This window comes from Procambarus clarkii, chromosome 25 (assembly GCF_040958095.1).
Source record: "Procambarus clarkii isolate CNS0578487 chromosome 25, FALCON_Pclarkii_2.0, whole genome shotgun sequence".
Lineage (NCBI taxonomy): Eukaryota > Metazoa > Arthropoda > Malacostraca > Decapoda > Cambaridae > Procambarus > Procambarus clarkii.
Window position 1 is genome coordinate 41051823 of NC_091174.1, and position 20204 is coordinate 41072026.

A 20204-nucleotide genomic window follows, 5' to 3' on the forward strand; every position below is an offset into this window, starting at 1 on the left:
CAGTGAATAAGAAAATAGATAAATGACTGGTTAGGAGATGTAGATATTTTGCTGGAGGCGTGAGGCTCGTTTCTGGAGGGCTTTGACATCGCTTGAGTGCCAGACACCACCAGGGGAAGCCGTGCTCCGTCTGAGCTCCCGTCAGAAAGGAACCCCTAGTGATATATCTCCAAGAGAGAAGTGTGCAGACGTGCCTGCTGTAGAATCGAGCTGGGAACGTTGTGGTCTCAAGTCCTGGACGGCGAGGAGAGAGTATTAAGCCGCCCAGAGACATTTTCGTGGGCTGTGGGAGCGCCCTGACCAGACGCTGTCAGAGGGATAGTGCCCTCAACTAGACAATCTGTGGTAAGCCCGATATAAGCCAGTTTATAGTGATTACTTGTAGTTGGTCGTGTGCCCAGCGAAAGTAGCGAATGTTTATTGATAAGTTAGAAATGTTTTGGTAAGGCAGGAAGCCTAAATGAGAGGACGGAGATGAGAGAGACAGCTGGAGGGACGAGCAGCACGTCCTCTCCCGTCGACCGCCTGTAGCCAACTGACTGGCGGAGGACCCTCCCAGAGTTGAGAAGCCGCCCGCCGAGCGAAGTGAAGCATGGACCAGCCCGAAATGGGGGAGTCCACTCTCACAGTATGTAGAGAGCAGATAGATGTTGGAGGCAAACATATTGTGTGGATTATTTCGTCTATGTGTTTATAAGGAAACATTTTTGTTGGAGTGCCAATGGGTTGCAGGCTTTGTCTTTGGGGAAGAAGTTGCTGAGAACTTTGAAGCCAGCTCAGAGGGAGTAGTTGATGAGACTTCAAGGTAGTGGAGCAGAGGACCTCGAGCTGTGAGGAGCAGCAGTGAAGAGGAATGTCACTTGCTTCTGTAGAGGTGGTGAAGCACCATAGTTGTTCGAGGAAACTTCATGGTGTAGTAGCCAGGAGAGCTGTGGAGGACTCTAGTAGAAGTAGTGAAGCACCGTAGTTGCTCAAGGAAAACTTCATGGTAGCAGCCTGGAGGAGCTGCAGAGGATCCTGGTAGTTAAACCCGGAAGAACCTGAAGAGATCAGGGTGGTGAGCTTCCGAACGTGTGGAAGGGAAGTTCTGGTTGATTACCTGTTGGGAGATGATAGAGTGTTTGGTTGTCATTAGCGTGCAAGACGCAGTGAAAGGTGAGTGATTGTTTGCCATTCTTGTGCCGAGGAGTGTTCATACTGAAGTGTAGAATTACAGTCGAAGGCTGGATTACCTACAGATGTATGTGTTCTAGGACTGATAAGGTGATCGATTGATCATTGTTGTGTATCAAGGAACATTTTTACTGATATATATATATGTTATTGCATTCATACGCTGATTTTCCTTGTACATGTTTATAGATATATATTCCCTTGCTGATAGTGCAAAATTGTATTCTAAGACTTGACCTACTTGAGGAGGTTTGTAATATCAGGTGATGAATCAGAAGATAGGATACCACTTGATAAGCTGATGATAGAGTTCCGATAGTGTCAGAGTGCACCCTGACCGAAATAGTATAGAGTGTAGGATTCATTATTATTATATGTGTATATGTATTGTGTATGTGCTCTGTCCAGTAAATGTATTAAAATTTGCTGGTGTTTGACCTTGTCCTAGTGAGCCTTCCCATGAAATAGTACAGAAGGAGAGAGAGAGAGAAAGAACCAAGAACCACCGCTGTGGACAGGGTAGGACGGAAAACTAGTAAATTAAGATTGAGGATTGGGATTGAGATCATATCACATAAGGAGAGAGTGGGGAGTCACAGCGGCTCGAGTGGGTGTGTGCACGTGACAACGAGGCTAAGTATTGGAGCCGCATCCCCTAAACGTGTGACGATGAGCCCCTCTCCAAGAGCCAGAAGCGCCCAGGGCGATCTCCTGCGGTCTCACAGGTGAAGGCTGGGTGTGATGGTCTCACAGGTGAAGGCTGGGTGTAGTTGTCTCACAGGTGAAGTCCGGGTATCTTGGTTTCACAGGCGAAAGCCGAGTGTGATGGTCTCACAGTTGAATGCTGGGTGCGGTTATCTCACAGGTGGAGGCTGGGTGTGGGGGTCTCACAGGTGAAAGCTGAGTGTTGTGGTCTCACGGGTGAAGGCTGGGTGTGGTGGTCTCACAGGTGAAGGCTGGGTGCGATGGTCTCACAAGTGAAGGCTGGTTGCTGTGGTGTCACAGCTGAAGGCTGGGTGTGGTGGTCTCACAGGTGGCGGCCGGGAGTGGTGATCTCACAGGTGAAGGCCGGGAGTAGTGGTCTCACAGATGAAGGCTGGGTGTGGTGGTCTTATAGGTGAAAGCTGGGTGTGGGGGTCTCGTATGTGAAGGCTGGGTGTTGTGGTCTCACATGTGAAAAGCTGAGTATGGTGGTCTCACTGGTGAAGGTTGGTTGTTCTGGTCTCAGATGTGAAAGCTGTGTGTGGTGGTCTCACAGGTGAAGGATGGGTGTGGTGGTCTCACAGGTGAAGGCTGGGTGTGATGGTGTCACAGGTGAAGGAAGGGTGTGGTGGTCTCACATTTGGAGGCTACGTATTATGGTCTCATAGGTGAAGGCTGGGTATAATGGTCTCACAGGTGAAGGCTGGGTGTGGTGATATCACATGTGAAAGCTGAGTGTGGTGGTCTCACAGGTGAAGGCTGAGTGTGCTGGTCTCACAGGTGAGGGCTGAGAATGAAGGTCTCATAGGTGAAGGCTGGGTGTGATGATCTCACAGTTGAAGGCTAGGCGTGGTAGTGTAACAGGTAAAGGCTGGATGTGATGGTCTCACAGGTGGAGGATGGGTGTGGTGGTCTCAGAGGTGAAAGCTGGGTGTTGTGGTCTCACAGATGAAGGTTGGGTGTGGTGGTCTCAAAGGTGAAGGCTGGGTGTGGTGGTCTCACAGGTGAAAGCTGAGTGTGGTGGTCTCACAGGTGAAGGCTGAGTGTGCTGGTATCACAGGTGAGGTCTGGGTTTGGTGGTCTCACAGGAGAAGGCTTCGAATGAAGGTCTCATAGGGGAAGGCTGGGTGTGATGGTCTCACGGTTGAAGGCTAGGCGTGGTAGTGTCACGGGTGGAGGCTGGGTGTGGTGGTCTCAGAGGTGAAGGCTGGGTGTTGTAGTCTCACAGGTGAAGGCTGGGTGTGGTGGTCTAAGAAGTGAAGACTGGGTGTGGTGGTCTCATAGTTGAAGGCTGTGTGTGATGATCTTACAGTTGAAGGCTAGGCGAGGTAGTTTCACAGGTGAAGGCTGGGTGTTGTGGTCTCACAGGTGAAGGCTGGGTGAGGTTGTCTCACAGGTGGAAGCTGGGTGTGGTGGTCTTACAGGTGAAGGCTGAGTGTGGTGGTCTCACAAGTGAAGGCTGAGTGTGGTGGTCTCACAGGTGAGGGCTGGGTTTGGTGGTCTGACAGGAGAAGGCTGAGAATGAAGGTCTCATAGGTGAAGGCTGGGTGTGATGATCTCACAGTTGAAGGCTGGGTGTTGTGGTCTCACAGGTGAAGGCTGGGTGTAGGTGGTCTCACAGGTGAAGGATGGGTGTGGTGGTCTCAAAGGTGAAGGCTGGGTGTGGTGGTCTCAGAGGTGAAGGTTGGTTGTTCTGGTCTCAGAGGTGAGGGCTGTGTGTGGTCGTCTCACAGATGAAGGCTTGGTGTGGTGGTCCCACAGGTGAAGGCTGGGTGTGATGGTCTTACAGGTGAAGGCTGGGTGTGGTTGTCTCACAGGTGAAGGCTGGGTGTGGTGGTCTCACAGGTAAAGGATGGGTGTGGTAGTCTCACATTTGGAGGCTACGTATTATGGTCTCATAAGTGAAGGCTGGGTATAATGGTCTCATATGTGAAGGATGGATGTGGTGGTCTCACAAGTGAAGGCTGAGTGTGCTGGTCTCACAGGTGAGGGCTGGGTTTGGTGGTCTCACAGGATAAGGCTGAGAATGAAGGTCTCATAGGTGAAAGCTGGGTGTGATGATCTCACAGTTGAAGGCTAGGCTTGGTAGTGTCACAGGTGAAGGCTGGGTGTGGTTGTCTCACAGGTGAAAGCTGAGTGTGGTGGTCTCACAGGTGGAGGCTGGATGTGGTGGTCTCAGAGGTGAAGGCTGGGTGTTGTGGTCCCACAGGTGAAGGCTGGGTGTGGTGGTCTTACACGTGAAGACTGGGTGTGGTTGTCTCACAGGTGAAGGATGGGTGTGGTTGTCTCAAATGTGAAGGCTAGGTGTTGTATTCTCACAGGTGAAGGCCGTGAGTGGTGGTCTCACAGGTGAAGGCTGAGAATGATTGGACTCACAGGTAAAGGCTAGGTGTGGTGGTCTCACAGGTGAAAGCTGGGTGTGGGATCTCACAGGTGAATGCTGGGTATTGTGGTTTCGCAGGTGAAGGCTGGGTGTGGTGGTCTCACAAGTGACGGCTGGGTGTGGGGGTCTCGTATGTGAAGGATGGGTGTTGTAGTCTCACAGGTGAAAGCTGAGTGTGGTGGTCTAATAGGTGAAGGATGGGTGTAGTGGTCTCAAAGGAGAAGGCAGAGTATGATGGTCTCATAGGTGAAGACTGGGTGTAATAATCTCACAGTTGAGGGCTACGCGTGGTGGTCACACAGGTAAAGGCTAAGTATTATAGTCTCGTAGGTGAAGGCTGGGTGTGGTGGTGTCACTGGTGAAGGCTGGGTGTGGTGGTCTCACAGGTGAATGCTGGGTGTGGTGGTCTCACAGTTGAAGGCTGGGTGTGGTGGTCTGACAGGTGAAGGATGGGTGTGGTGGTCTCACATTTGGAGGCTAAGTATTATGGTCTCATAGGTGAAGGCTGGGTATGGTGGTCTCACAGGTGAAAGCTGGGTGTTGTGGTCTCAGAAGTGAAGGCTGGGTGTGGTGGTCTCACAGGTGAAGGCTGGGTGTGGTTGTCTCACAGGTGAAGGATGGGTGTGGTGGTCTTACATTTGGAGGCTACGTATTATGGTCTCATAGGTGAAGGCTGGGTATAATGGTCTCACAGGTGAAGGCTGGGTGTGGTGGTATCACATGTGAAAGCTGAGTGTGGTGGTCTCTTATGTGAAGAATACCTGGTTGATACCTGGTTGATGGGGTTCTGGGAGTTCGTCTACTCCCCAAGCCCGGCCCGAGGCCAGGCTCGACTTGTGAGAGTTTAGTCCACCAGGCTGTTGCTTGGAGCGGCCCGCAGGCCCACATACCCACCACAGCCCGGTTGGTCCGGCACTCCTTGGAGGAATAAATCTAGTTTCCTCTTGAAAATGTCCACGGTTGTTCCGGCAATATTTCTTATGCTTGCTGGGAGGACGTTGAACAACCGCGGACCTCTGATGTTTATACAGTGTTCTCTGATGTAGTGGTCTCACAGGTGAAGGCAGGGTGTGGTGGTCTCACAGGTGAAGGCTGGGTTTGGTGGTCTCACAGGAGAAGGCTGAGAATGAAGGTCTCATAAGTGAAGGCTGGGTGTGATGATCTCACTGTTGAAGGCTAGGCGTGGTAGTGTCACAGGTGAAGGCTGGGTGTGGTGGTCTCACAGGCGGATGCTGGGTGTGGTGGTCTCAGAGGTGAAGGCTGGGTGTTGTGGTCTCACAGGTGAAGGCTGGGTGTGGTGGTCTAAGAAGTGAAGGCCCGGTGTGGTGGTCTTACAGGTGAAGGCTGGGTGTGTTGGTCTCACAGGTGAAAGCAAAGTGTGGTGGTCTCACTGGTGAAGATTGGGTGTTGCGGTCTCACAGGTGAAGGCTAGGTGTGATGGTCTCACAGGTGAAGGTTGGGTGTGGTTGTCTCACAGGTGAAGGCTGGGTATTTTGGTCTCACAGGTGAAAGCCGAGTGTGATGGTCTCATAGATGAAACTCGGTGTTGTGGTTTCACTGGTGAAGGCTGGGTGTTGTGGTCTCAAAGGTGGAGGCTGAGTATGATGGGCTGATAGGTGAAGGCTGGGTGTGATGATCTCATAGTTGAAGGCTGGGCGTGGTGTATTCGTTTGCCTTGTTCGGGTTGAATGTAGACACAGTAGTCGCTTCTGTATATATTTATTGACTGAGACAACAAGGTATGTATCTGGCCAGCCGAGGTCCACCTACTCTGAGTCTGTGAGGAGAACTGAGGCTGCTGGGAGCAATGGCTGATGCTCCTCTGTCTGGCATGACGTCAGAGGCCTACTTGCCTGTGATTTGTTACATTTCAACTGACATAGAATTTGAGTATAACACCGCTCAGACACGCTACCAAGTCGAAGTCCCTTGTCGACAAGCTCTGGCTAGCTATATAGTTACAATGATACTGAAAGGACCTCGGTGGCAATCAATAATGGCTTACATGTGAAATTTGCATAACAAAACATTGAAAGAAGATCAGGTGTGCGTAATGCTAACAACTCGGCATATGCACACAAAAAAAATTCATCTTAATAGGTGAAAATCATGGTAACAATGCTTTGATTAAACCAGAGTATTAAGAACATGTGGATGTCTACTGATCAGATATGAACAATACACTCAAGGTATTGCCTAAACAAAATTATTAACATGTGTCAATGGCATGTGCTTGAAAACCATACAAAATTAAACAATTATTACATTAACCCTCAAACCGCGCATATCATATATAAATGATATCAGTGACAAAACCGAAACCGCGCACATCATTTATATATGATTTCGTGTCTTGCGCTATAATTTAAACGCCCCACCTGGAATAGGGGCAGCTATAGTACAGCCACGACCGATAGTTGCCAGATGCCACCTAGAAAAAAAATCCAGGCCAACATTCTTGGGTGTTACAGCGTCAGTATTGAGCAAGCCACCAAGGCTGGCGCACGCAGCACGAGCTCACAGCACCGCTGTTCAGCTTGTGACCACAGCATCGCCTACAAATACCATAATATAAATGATACTGCTATTATTTAGCAGTGATAGTATTACTGAAGCCCCCTGACTGTGATAAAACTGACCAGGATTCTGATAATAGCAGGATTGTGGTGATATTTAGCACTGTGCTCCATGGAGGGAGGAGTAAGGCTGTGGGAGGGAGGATTGTGGCGTCATCTTCTGACTGTGTGTGGCCACCATTTATTGACTGCACTCACCATACCAGCTTAGTGGTTCGATATGGTGAACACAAATGTAGATACTTATATATAACGTGTGTATAATGTGAGATAACAGCTAGAGGAGTAGGTTGGGAGCCGCCATTTTGGTGAGGGAGGAGCGTCGTCTGCACGTCTTGGCATGGTGTTTACTGATGGCCACTATCGTCTTGGGGCACCATACCAGCTTATTTGTTCAAGTATAGTGAATAAAACAGGTAGATACTTATATATAATGTGTGTATATAGCGTAATAACACCACAAACAATATTGTTGGATGACAAATATTAGTGCATCTGGCCTTGAGGGCGGCCGCCGATCAGCTGACTGTGTGAGTAGCTACGTCTTATGGCCTTTACTCACCATACAAGCTTAGATGTACAGTTATGGTGAACAAAACATGTAAATACGTATATATAACGTCTGTGTATAGTGAATAAATACAAAAGAGTATTGTGGGAGGTGAATGAGGGTGAGTGAGGTGGTGTTTAGGGAGGGAGTGGCAGTGAGTGGCTCGCTGGCGTTTGGCGGTCACTCCTCGTTGCTTTTTGACTCACAAGACCAACTTAGTAGTTCGTTATGGTGTACAAAACATGCAAATACTTATATATAACCTGTGTATATAGTGTAACAACAGCAAAACTATTTGTTTATTGTTTTATGCTGGAGACTGTCGTCTGATGTTTATTTATTTATTTATTTATTTATTTATGCATATACAAGAATGTACATAAGGAATGTGAGGATACAAATATGGTAATTACAGTCTTGTAAAGCCACTAGCACGCGCAGCGTTTCGGGCAGGTCCTTAATCTAAGAAAATTTTAAGGAGGTAAATACTTGCAAAATTATAGACAAAAAATGATAACAGATTACATGAAATGAAAAAAAAGATGAGAGAAAATTGTAGGTACAGTATATTAAAGCACATAGGTAGCTAAGATTGATTGCAATGACAGCTTGAATGGTAGTTGACAAAAAAATTGGTAGGCATAATACAGCAGAAACAGTATAAGATTGGTTGCAATGACAGCTTGAATGGTAGTTGACAAAAATTGGTAGTCACAATACAGCATATGGCTAGCACATAAAAGAAGACAGCAATGAACACAATGATAAGGTTGTTTGAAATTACATAAAAATTAGGAGATTGGGTAACACTAGGTACAGAGCAAATTTAAAGCTCAGTGTAGGAAACTAAGAAGATGAAATTAGGTACTTTTTGGTTTTGCTTTTAAATAAGGCAAAAGTTTTACAGTTTTTCAATTCACTAGGGAGTGAGTTCCATAAACTAGGTCCCTTAATTTGCATAGAGTGTTTACACAGATTAAGTTTGACCCTGGGGATATCAAAGAGATATTTATTTCTGGTGTGGTGATAATGGGTCCTATTACATCTGTCCAGGGAGAGTTTCAGAGCATGGTTTGCATTTAAGAACAGGGTTTTGTAAATGTAGTTGACACAAGAGAATGTGTGGAGGGAGTTAATATTTAGCAAGTTTAGGGATTTAAACAAGGGAGCTGAGTGTTGTCTGAAAGCTGAGTTAGTTATCATTCTGATAGCAGATTTTTGCTGTGTGATGATGGGCTTAAGGTGGTTTGCAGTGGTAGACCCCCATGCACAGATACCATAATTAAGATAGGGGTAAATTAGTGCATAATATAGTGAGAGGAGAGCAGAGTTAGGAACATAATATCTGATTTTGGAGAGTATTCCAACTGTCTTAGAGACTTTCTTAGTTATGTGTTGAATGTGGGTGCTGAAGTTGAGTCTCTTGTCTAGGAATAGGCCAAGAAACTTGCCATCATCTTTATTACTGATGTTAATGTTGTCTATCTGTAGCTGAATTGCATTTGATGATTTGCTTCCAAATAAGATGTAGTAAGTCTTTTCGATGTTTAATGTTAGTTTGTTCGTTGACATCCATAAGTGGACTTTTTTTAATTCATTATTCACAACATTATTTAGTGTATGTGGGTTGAGGTTTGAATAGATAAGAGTATTATCGTCAGGAAACAGTATAGGTTTGAGAATATTAGAGACATTAGGCAGATCGTTTATATATATAAGAAATAGAAGAGGTCCTAAGATGCTGCCCTGTGGCACTCCAACGGTAATTGGTAGAGTGGACGAAGTTGTATCATTGATGGTTACATATTGGTGTCTGTCACTAAGATAGGATCGGATGTAGTCAAGGGCAAGGCCTCGGATTCCATAATGCTGGAGTTTAAGTAAGAGGTAGTTGTGATTAACAGTATCAAAGGCTTTTCTTAGGTCAATGAAGAGTCCAATCGGAAACTCATTTTTGTCAAGGGCTGAGTAGATAACGTCAAGGAGACTAATGATTGCATCGTTGGTGCTCTTTTGGGACCGGAAGCCAAAATGTGAGACTGATGTCGTTGGAGACTGTCGTCTGACGCGGTTGAGTGCACGCTACGCTCCTCACTCTAAGCTGTATATCAGCCCTTAAACTATCGCCAGATGATGTAGACCGCCACCCACAGGCAGCTAAGTACATGGAGTCCAAGCATGTTATAGCAAAACCAAAGTAACCAACCAAAATCAACTCATTCCATCTCAAATAAGTTTCAAAACAATCCTCTACGGCTGTGAGTACCAGTGCATGCTGCCGCCACCGCGCTGCCTGACGCAAGTTTCTTCACAATATATACCCCCAGTCCATTCTAACCAATCATGTCTCCTAAAAATGTGACTGTGCAGGGAAATAAGGTCAACAAACCCCTTAACAAGGCATCCATCCCGGCCAACTCTAACAACATTCGTGTTTCTCCGTCTGCAAGCTCTGGGGTCCGGGGCGGCGGTGCTGCCCTCCTCTCCACCCCATTGGGCCAGGGAGCAGGGTCCTCTCAACCCTCTCCTATGAACACGCTAACATCCCAGTTTAAGCAATTCAAACGAGCTTCCGGTCCCTCACCGGAATTCCCTAACTGGACCGAGAATCAGTGGTTCAAAAAGTTGTGCCTAGTCCTCGAGTCCCAAAATACTATCATCTTGAGTCTTCTAAATGAGAATCTAGCGAGCCGCGCTAATCTCCAACAACAACAACAAGAAATAACCCTCCTCCGCGAGGATATTAAAAACTTTAAGGCTAGCCAAGACCAACTACAGCATGATTTGAATGATCTCCGTGAGGAAAACAACCTTCTGAAAACTGATGAAGCCATAAAAAAACAGGAGGAAGCTCTCAGCAAAATGACTGCATGTATCAGTACATTTTCAGCCCAACGTTCCATCTCCCAGGAAGAACAAGACCAGCAAAAGCTGCTAGACTCTGTTATTGTGTCGTCCCAAGATATACCTGTGGAACATGAAGGTGAAAATTGTGTCGAAATAGCTCAGGATCTCTTAAAAAACAAATTGCAGCTCATTCTAAACAAAACTGACGTTATTGCTGCCTACAGAGTAGGCAAAAAGAATCCGTCAGGTCAAAACCAGCGGAAAATTCGCCTGAAGCTGATTTCCCAGTTCACGAAATCCCATCTAGTCCGGACAGCTGCATCCCAACGGAAGGGATTATACATCAACGAGTGCTTGACTAGGAACAGACAGCAATTCCTCTACCGCCTGCGTCAAATCCGTCAACAAAACCCAGATGCGATTCATCAGTGCTTCGTTAGAGATGGACTGATAAAGGTGAGAAAAACCGCAGAGGGCAAAATGTTTTCAATTGCTAATGAAGAGAACCTTAACACCTTTCTCTCCCAATGTGGTTTGCCTCACCATAGTATCACTCTCAATGAATTAACTTAATTATCCCCATTGTCAACTAGTGGGGCTAGGTATCCTAAGTCTCCTTGTTTCATTTTCTGACGTAATTTTTAACTTACTCTTAACTAGTCATTTACTGAAATTATTTAATTGAGTGCATTAATAGTTCTTCAGGTCTTATTAATTATACAGTCATAACTGAACTACTTATAGTTAATAATCATTAGGTTAAATTTGCCTATGCTTATTATTCAACTTTTCTTTGATTTCATTTATTACCTAGGTTGCCTAGCCTCGCCATGCTCCCTTACTCCATTGTACCCCTGGCTTTGCCTGCATCTCAAATTGCAAATTGTTACTTACAGTGTACCTGAGAGTACTTGTAAGCAATCTACCTCATTTTTTCATTTTTGCTCAATTTGTTTTTGTGTTGCTTAGTACAATACAATACAATACAATTTTATTTAGGTAAGGTACATACATACAATAAATATTTACAAGGATTGTTTGACTTATAGGTAGAGCTAGTACATACAATGCCTAAAGCCACTATTACACAAAGCGTTTCGGGCATCTTGTTTATATTTTTGTTTTGTATTTCAATATCTTTTGTTTTGTATAGTCCATGTTTATATGTTTTTTCTTTAATCTCATTTATTACCTAGGTTGCCTAGCCTAGCCATACTCCCTTACTCCATTGTACCCCTGTAAACCCCTTGTAAGCTACTTTTTTTTTTTTTTTTTTTTTTTTGTTATTAATTTTGTGTTTGTTTTGTACAGTATTGTGTACATTTTTTTCCCTATTTTATAGCTTATTTCTACCTTGTAATTTGCCTTTCTTTCCTTGTTTTTCCTGCAATCAGCTTTTTTTATGCAGACAAGTATAGACCCAGAACTTAACCTCTTATCCACTATCTATGACAATAATCACTTTAATGATCTAAATTGCAGATATTTTGCAGCACATGATGTAAACAATGTATTAACTCATAATCACAATATCTCTGTAATCAACTTGAACGTTAGATCCCTAGGTAAACACTTCGATGATGTTAGTGCCTTGATTGAAACTATTGACAACAAATTCTCTTTTATTATACTTACTGAAACATGGTTGAAAGAGGATACTACTCAACTCTTTAACATGGCTAACTACTCGGCAATTCACAACTGTCGTCATCTTCAGAGAGGTGGTGGCACTGCTCTTTACTACCACCAAGAACTAACATGCTTAAAAGAAATTAGAACTAGAGACTGCTATGGGGAGTATATCTTCGCCAGCTTCAGAGTCAAGGGTGCCGAGTCTGTCCTGTCTGTGGGTGCAGTCTATAGAATTCCTAACACTGATGTGTCCGAATTCAACTCAAACCTTAGAAATCTAATACTTGATAACAGACTGAACAAAAACCACCTAATTATCGCAGGGGACTTTAATATTGACCTATGCGAGCCTGAACACCCTACTGCTGTTAGCTTCCTCAACTGTATGAATTCCTGCTTCCTCATACCCTTAATCACTAGACCTACTAGAATCACTGATAGCACTGCCACGACTCTAGATCACATCTGGACAAACATAACCTCTCCGCTTACTTCAGGTATAATCACCGATAGCACTACAGACCATTACCCCACATTTCTCTTAACTAACATTAGCAAACCACCTCTAGAGTCAAGAGAGATACGTTTTAGACTGCACAATGAAACTGCTATAGACAATTTTATAACTGCTGCTGATAATGTCAACTGGGAGTCCGAGTTAGGTAACATAGAGGACATCAACCTAGCAGCGCAATCTTTTCTCCAAAAGACTCTTAGCCTTTATAACACCCACTGTCCTATGCTTACAAAACAAGTCACAACCAAAAAGGCTTAACAATCCCTGGCTTACAAAGGGAATACTTAAATCTATTAATAAAAAACATGACCTTGAGAAGAAGTATAGGTTATTAATTGTCTCCAAAGCATTCTCAAAGAATTACTCATTATTGCTATCTAAGATAATTAGACGAGCCAAAACTAAATACTACGAAGATAAATTTACCCAAATAAAGAGCAACATTAAACAAACTTGGAGCACAATTTCACAAATATTGGGATCAAGGAAGTCTTTAAATAACAAACCGACACTCCTGTCTAATAACGATGGTCAGCTTTCAGCCTCTGATTCTGCTATTGAGTTCAATAGGTTCTTCTCTTCCATTGGTTCATCCCTTGCAAATGATATTCCATCTTCCTGTACTGACATTAAGGACTATCTTACAGGTAACTATCCACAGTCTGTGTACCTAAAGCCTATTAATTCCACTGACGTCAATGAGATAAACCTTTCCCTTAAAACCAAGTCTAGTGCCCTTGAGGAGATACCAACTTTAATTTACAAAAAAGCCTGCAGATCTTTAGCCCCTGCTATTGCTTTGCTCATCAACAAGTCACTTGAACCTTTCCAGATATTCTAAAAAAAGCGAGAGTAACGCCTGTCCACAAATGTGGTGATCTCACAGATGTTAACAACTACAGACCTATATCAATCCTGCCAAACTTGTCAAAAATTTTGAAAAACTAATCTATAAGCAGCTTTACTCATATCTAGCCAAACTCAATATACTTAGCCCTTGCCAATATGGCTTCAGACCCAAAAAAAGCACTAACGATGCACTTATTAGTATGCTTAACTCGATTCATACAGCTCTTGATAAAAATGAGTTCCCTGTTGGGTTATTTGTGGACCTGCGTAAAGCTTTTGATACTGTCAACCACCAAAACCTTCTTCTTAAATTACATCATTATGGAGTCAGAGGACATTCCCTACAATACCTCAAATCCTACCTTACTGACAGGCTCCAATATGTTTCTGTGAATAATACAATTTCTCCCCCCCTACCCATCAACATTGGTGTTCCTCAGGGCAGCATACTTGGCCCTCTCCTCTTTCTCATCTACATTAATGACCTTCCAAATGCCTCCCAACACCTCAAACCAATTCTATTTGCTGACGACACAACCTTCATTTACTCCAGTCCTGACCCCCTTGCTCTAAATGCCACAGTAAATACTGAGCTAAATAAAGTCCATCTTTGGCTAACTGCCAACAAACTCACCCTTAACATTGACAAAACTTTCTATATTCTGTTTGGCAATAAATCCTCTAATCAAATAAATCTCAAAATAAACAATACCCAAATTTGTAACAAATTAGATGGCAAATTCCTTGGCATTCTCATTGACCACAAGCTGAATTTCCAGGGACACATTCTAAATATATCAAAAAAAGTTTCAAAAACTGTGGGCATTCTTTCTAAGATCAGATATTATGTACCACAGCCCTGCCCTGGTGACTCTCTATTACTCCCTTATCTATCCATATCTCAACTATGGTATTTGTGCTTGGGGCTCTACTACCCAAAATCACTTACGTCCTCTAATTACTCAACACAAAGCTGCTATTAGGACAATATCCAACTCTGGCCCCAGACATCACTCGGTACCCCTACTCAAATCTCTGAATATGTTAGACATTAAGTCACTGCACATTCTCTCATGTGTATTATACATATATAAAACGCTAAACTATTATGCCAATCCTGATCTTAAAAGCTTCATAGAAGGTTGTAACAGAACCCATGAGCACTACACCAGAAATAAATACAGTTTTGATATTCCTAGAGTACGACTTAATCAAACTAAAAATGCTCTACAAATCAAGGGGCCCAGAATGTGGAATGACCTTCCCAACCATGTTAAAGACTGTACCTCTCTCAACCAGTTTAAGATAAAAACGAAGCTATACGTAATAAATTCCCTGTAACCTACCTTACCCTTCTATTGTCAACCAATGTCTGTTTTTTTTAAAGAGCGCTGTTTGTCGACATAATTGTATTTGTGCTGCTTTTTCAGCTATGTTTTCATTCTACTCATTATGCTCAATTTGTATTAAGCTTGTCATTTAAGTTTACCATGCCCGAAACGCTTTGCGTAATAGTGGCTTTAGGCATTGTATGTACTAGCTCTACCTATAAGTCAACCAATCTTTGTAAAAATTTATTGTATGTATGTACCTTACCTAAATAAACATTTTATTTTATTTATTTTTATGAACATAATAATTGAATCACTAATATGCACACCATAATTTTGAGTACAGCGATGGTTCACACATTTTATAATATAAATATACCACAATTCACTGTATGGAATAATATTACTGCAAAAAAACTAAGAAAAAATCAATCAGAGACATTGAAATAATTAGGTAATAATATATTTGTGACAACTGCCGTCTGACAGCTCGGGCGGAGTAGACCTTGTCTGGCAAAGGCTCTGCCAACGCCCCTTTTTTGCCACACTTCCCTACCCTATTGCGGTTAAAATATGCCAAAAATTTGTTTTTCAAAACAAACAGAATAACTGTAGAGTGCACTCAATTATAAATTATGCGGATATCTACACCTAGCTCATCCAGAGCACTATACAACTCTGGCTCTGACTGAAGGTCTGGAACAGATGAAACTTCATGTGACAAACTATCATCTTGAGAGATATCCTCGTTAACATTTAGCCAATGGACATGTGGTGAGTGCACGGTTGAAACGAGAGGTCTAGATCTAAGATTATAAGTGCTAGTATGGGGTTGCTGAACATAAAGTGGTCTGTCAACCACAGAAGGTGGTGTCCGAGTAGGAGTATCTGTCTGGGTAAGTTCATTGTCATCTTCCTCATCAGTCTCGTCAACAGTCATTTTAGCTAACTTTATGTGGTCTAAATGTTCACATGTATACTCTCCTGTTAACAAGTTCTTAAGTCTGTATATGTTACCTTTAATAAGCTCGATTACCTTATATGGACCCAAAAATTTCTTAGTTAACTTGTACTTAGGACCAGACCTGTGTTGGTTAAGTATCATTACTACAGATCCATTAGTTATTTTACCGGGTTTAGCTCGTGCATTCCTTGCTAGAGTGAACTCGGCTGTAGCTTTGGACAGTTGTTCACGTATTTTCTTGAATACTAATTGCATCTGTCTACGCTTCACTTGAACAAAATCATCTACGTTATATAAGGAGTAGGAGATACGTTAATCAATTCATTATGAGGATCTTATCTGTACCATAAAGAATAGCGTGAGGTGTGTCACCTGTAGAAACATTAATTGAAGAATTTATAGCACACTGAATTAAGGGTATAAAATCATCCCAATTGTTATTATCAAAATTCAACGTGACTCTCAAGGCATCTAACACTTTCCTGTTAGTACGTTCAGCTAGTCCATCACTTGCTGGATGATAAGGCATGATGCTACATTTTTTGATGTTATATAAATCACACAATGCTTGTTAAAATACTATTACTGAATTCTGGACCATTATCTGAAAGGATTACTTTAGGCATACTATATCTACAAATTATTTGGTCATGGAATGCACTGGCTATAGTTTCTGCTGTTTTGTTCGGGATAGGAACTAGTTCACAAAACCGTGAAAAATTATCGACCATTACAAGCAAATGTTTGTTCCCTTTCTCTGTTTCCGCAAAATTTGTCAATAAATCCATCGATATTCGTTCCCAAGGAGCTTTAGTTGCTGGGTACACCTGAATTGGATTAGGTCCTGAAACATGACCCTTGTGCTGTAAACAAGTTAAACATCTGTCAACATAATGAGCAATCACCTTAGCCATTTTTGGCCAAAAATACTTCAATCGACCTTGTTGGAGTGTGCGATCCTTTCCTGGATGTGCACTTGAAGGAGCATCATGGATAATTTTTAACACAGTTGGTACCAAGACAGCTGGAACAACTAACTGACAACATTTCCTCGGGGCTGTCCCTAGCTTTACTACTCTACACAGTAAATTGTCCAACATAACTAATTCTTCAGTGGTACTGGCGGTTTATGAATCGGGCGAGTGTCTTGCTTAGTCAAAAATTTAATGATGGGTGCCCATATGGGGTCTTGTCTTTGTTCCGTTTCTACTACTGTAGCATCTAATGCTGGGTAATTTAACTGAATCGCAGCTACGTGTCGAGAAAACGCATCGGCTACAACATTTTGCTTCCCTGGAATATATCCAAATGTGGGATTGAATTCTTGAATTGTGAGCAAATATCTAGCAAACTTTCCAACTGGATTCTTATTTTTGAATAAGTGAATTAATGGTTGGTGATCTGTAAGAACATGAACTGGGTAATTATAAATTGTATCCTTGAAATGTTTAAGTGCCCAAACAACTGCCAAGGCTTCTCGTTCTGTTGCACTATAATTTTTCTCTTCTTTAGATAATGTACGGCTAGCATAAGCTATTGCGTGATCTCTGTGACCTTCCGTTTGAAGTAATGCAGCACCTAGACCTATGTCACTAGCATCTGTAATCAACGTAAAAGGTTTAGAAAAATCTGGGTACCTAAGGACAGGTGACGAAATCAAGGCTGACTTGAGTTTTTTGAATGACTGATCCTGGGCCTCTCCCCAAACAAAGGGTTCATCTTTTCTTTGCAACTTGTAAAGCGGAGCGGCTATAATAGAGAATCCAGCAATAAATGAATGATAAAATCCTACAAGACCTGTGAACTGTCTTACGGCTTCTGCGGTACGAGGTGTTGGAAAATCACGGGCAGCAATAATTTTTTATTCATTCAATGAAATACCTGAAAGTGTAACTGTATGACCTAGGAAATTAATCTTCTGCTTTAAAAATGAACATTTTGCAAGTTTTATTTTTAAATTAGCTTCAGCGAGCTTTGCAAGTACTTTCTCAAGGTTCTGGAAATGAGTCTGAACATCTTGCGACATGATTATGAGATCGTCAAGGTAAACTAGAAGAGTACTTCCTATCAATCTACGAAATAGATTTGTCATGAGCCGTGAAAAGGTTATTGGACTACTACGCAAACCAAACGGCATTCTTTTGAAATGAAAATGACCATTGGGAGTACTAAAGGCTGTCAATTGTTTACTTTCCTCATCAAGGGGGATTTGCCAGAATCCCTGCAACAAATCTAACGTTGAGAATACTTTGTTTCGACCAATACTTTGCAACAAATCATTTAGAACTGGAAGTGGGAAACGATCAGGTATTGTTACTCTGTTAAGCTTGCGATAATCGATTACAGGTCTCCAAGTCCCATCTCGCTTTGGTACAAGAATCAATGGAGCGTTCCATGGCGAATTACTCGATTCAATTACATCACTCTGTAACATTTCCTCTACAAGTCTATCTGCTTCTGCTCTCTGAGAATGGGGAAGACGGTAAGCTGGTACATAAATAGGCGTAGTTCCTTGTTCAAGGGGAATTTTATGTGTAATAAGAGGAGTGAGACCTAATTTTTCTCCTGGTAGAGCAACAACAGCTCTATTCCTGTTCAAAATTTCCAAAAGCTGAGCCACAGAGTCAGGAAAATCAGTAGGACTGAGGTGTTGCACTTGCACCTCTGGTTGAGATCCCTGTTCTCCTGGTGTGAGTGTACAAACAGTATGATCCATGGAGACATCATCCACAACTCGCACCGGTAATGAGTAATGGGCAAAATCTACAACATGGGTACCAGACTGGAGATGGATGTCGGCATTACTAGTGTTTGCAATAAATAATGTAACAGTATCAACCTGCACTGTATGCCAGGAGGGTTCAACAAATGTACCATTCACTTTACATGTTTCACTTTCTGCAATCACATCCGACAATTCAGGCACTCCCTGAACCTTAACTCTTATTCTGGTGAGAGAATGAGGGTGTAGCACAATGTCAGTAGCCGTGGAACCACAGACTTCAGAGATGGAAGTTGCCAGGCGAGCGAGACAACGAGAATCCGTTAGGGCGTCCCCTTCCAGAAAGTCCCGATACTCATTCTCCTTAACAACTGCACAACTACTATGCTTCAATCGAGTGCCTGTTTTCACGGGTATGCTACCACAACAATTGATCTGTACAAACCTACGCTAGCATGGCGGGTGTCAACAAAATTAACGTAATCTGATTGAAGGTTGAACTCATGGCCCTGTCGATACATGCTACACAAGGGTATGACGTAGTCTTTGATACTTATGTTCCAACGATGGGGAAACAATGCAATATTTTCATCAATCATGGTGTACAGGCCTAAGAGAATGTCTCCAGGAAAATGAATAATGTCAACAACTAAACATGTTATAGACAATGTGACATCATTGAACTTGAGTGGGAGGTCAATTTCACCCTGAACTTTTACTTTATTCCTTGAAATACCACTTAGAAAAGGTATGTGTGACTGTTTTAAAGTAGTAGGGTACTTACATTCAATGTCTCTAAGAGCTGAGGGCTTGACAATATTAATTTTTGCACCTGAGTCAAGAAAAACTTTTAAAACTCTACCATGTACAATGGCTGATACAAGGGGACCATCACTTGAGACTGGACAAGTTACTACTTTTGACTTATGTTGTCTGGGATATCTGCGTCTTGTTTGTGTCAAATTTACTGTGGATCCATCAACATCTACAACTGGTCTAGAGTCAGTGTCCTCCTCTGTCAAGTGTCCAAATCTATTTTGGGTAGCTACTGAATACACAAGGAGGGCACTAGGATTGGCTAGCTTGAATTGGTTAGCGGATGGCCTTGGGGGTTTCCCGACGACATGGAGTGAACATTCTGAGCTCCAGCATTCAGTGATCGAGTATTATAATTTGAAGTTGCATTATAACTGGGCTGGGAGTTGTAATTACGAGAGTTCTGATAATGTCTTGGACGCTGTGCGCCTCGCCAAGACTGACCGTGGGAGTTACGAGGTGGGGATGCCCTTTGCCTAGCTCTACAATCCGCAGCGTGGTGACCAACTTGTTTATGGTACGTGCAATATGGGAGTCTAGAATGATAAGATTGACGAGGGGACCGAGAGAATTGTCTAGGAGGTGATGATCTAGGGGTGGACCAACAGTCCCTTGCTAGGTGGTTACTCTTACCACAATGCCAACATGAGGGAGTGGATGGTTGTGGACTATGGCGTTTCGGCAATTTATGAGGCGGCGAATTTGACTAGGGGCTATGAGCATGGGTACGCTTCTGCGACCAAGAGTTTTGAGAGTTTGTGGGAGGATGCTGAGAGCTTGTTACTACATTTACAGTATCAGAGGGTGGCAACAGTTGAGCACTTCGAGGAGCTAGTTTATCGGCGGCATTGTTAATGGCCTCAAATACTTCACCAATTTCATGTTTAACACCAAAATTTTGTTGCTCAACGATTGGTTTAGTATGCTCGGGGGCAAAATGCATTAAAGTACCAAATGCTATCATTTTGGCCATAGCCTCAGGGGACAGATTATTGTTTTTATCTAACCAAGTCGAATTATTCATAGCAGAAACTAAGGCATACAGATACTGATCGAGACGGCTAGTAAATGCATTAAACGATTCACCAGGTTGCATGGTGGCATTGGCAATTTTCTTAACTAACCTATACGGGTCAAGGTCT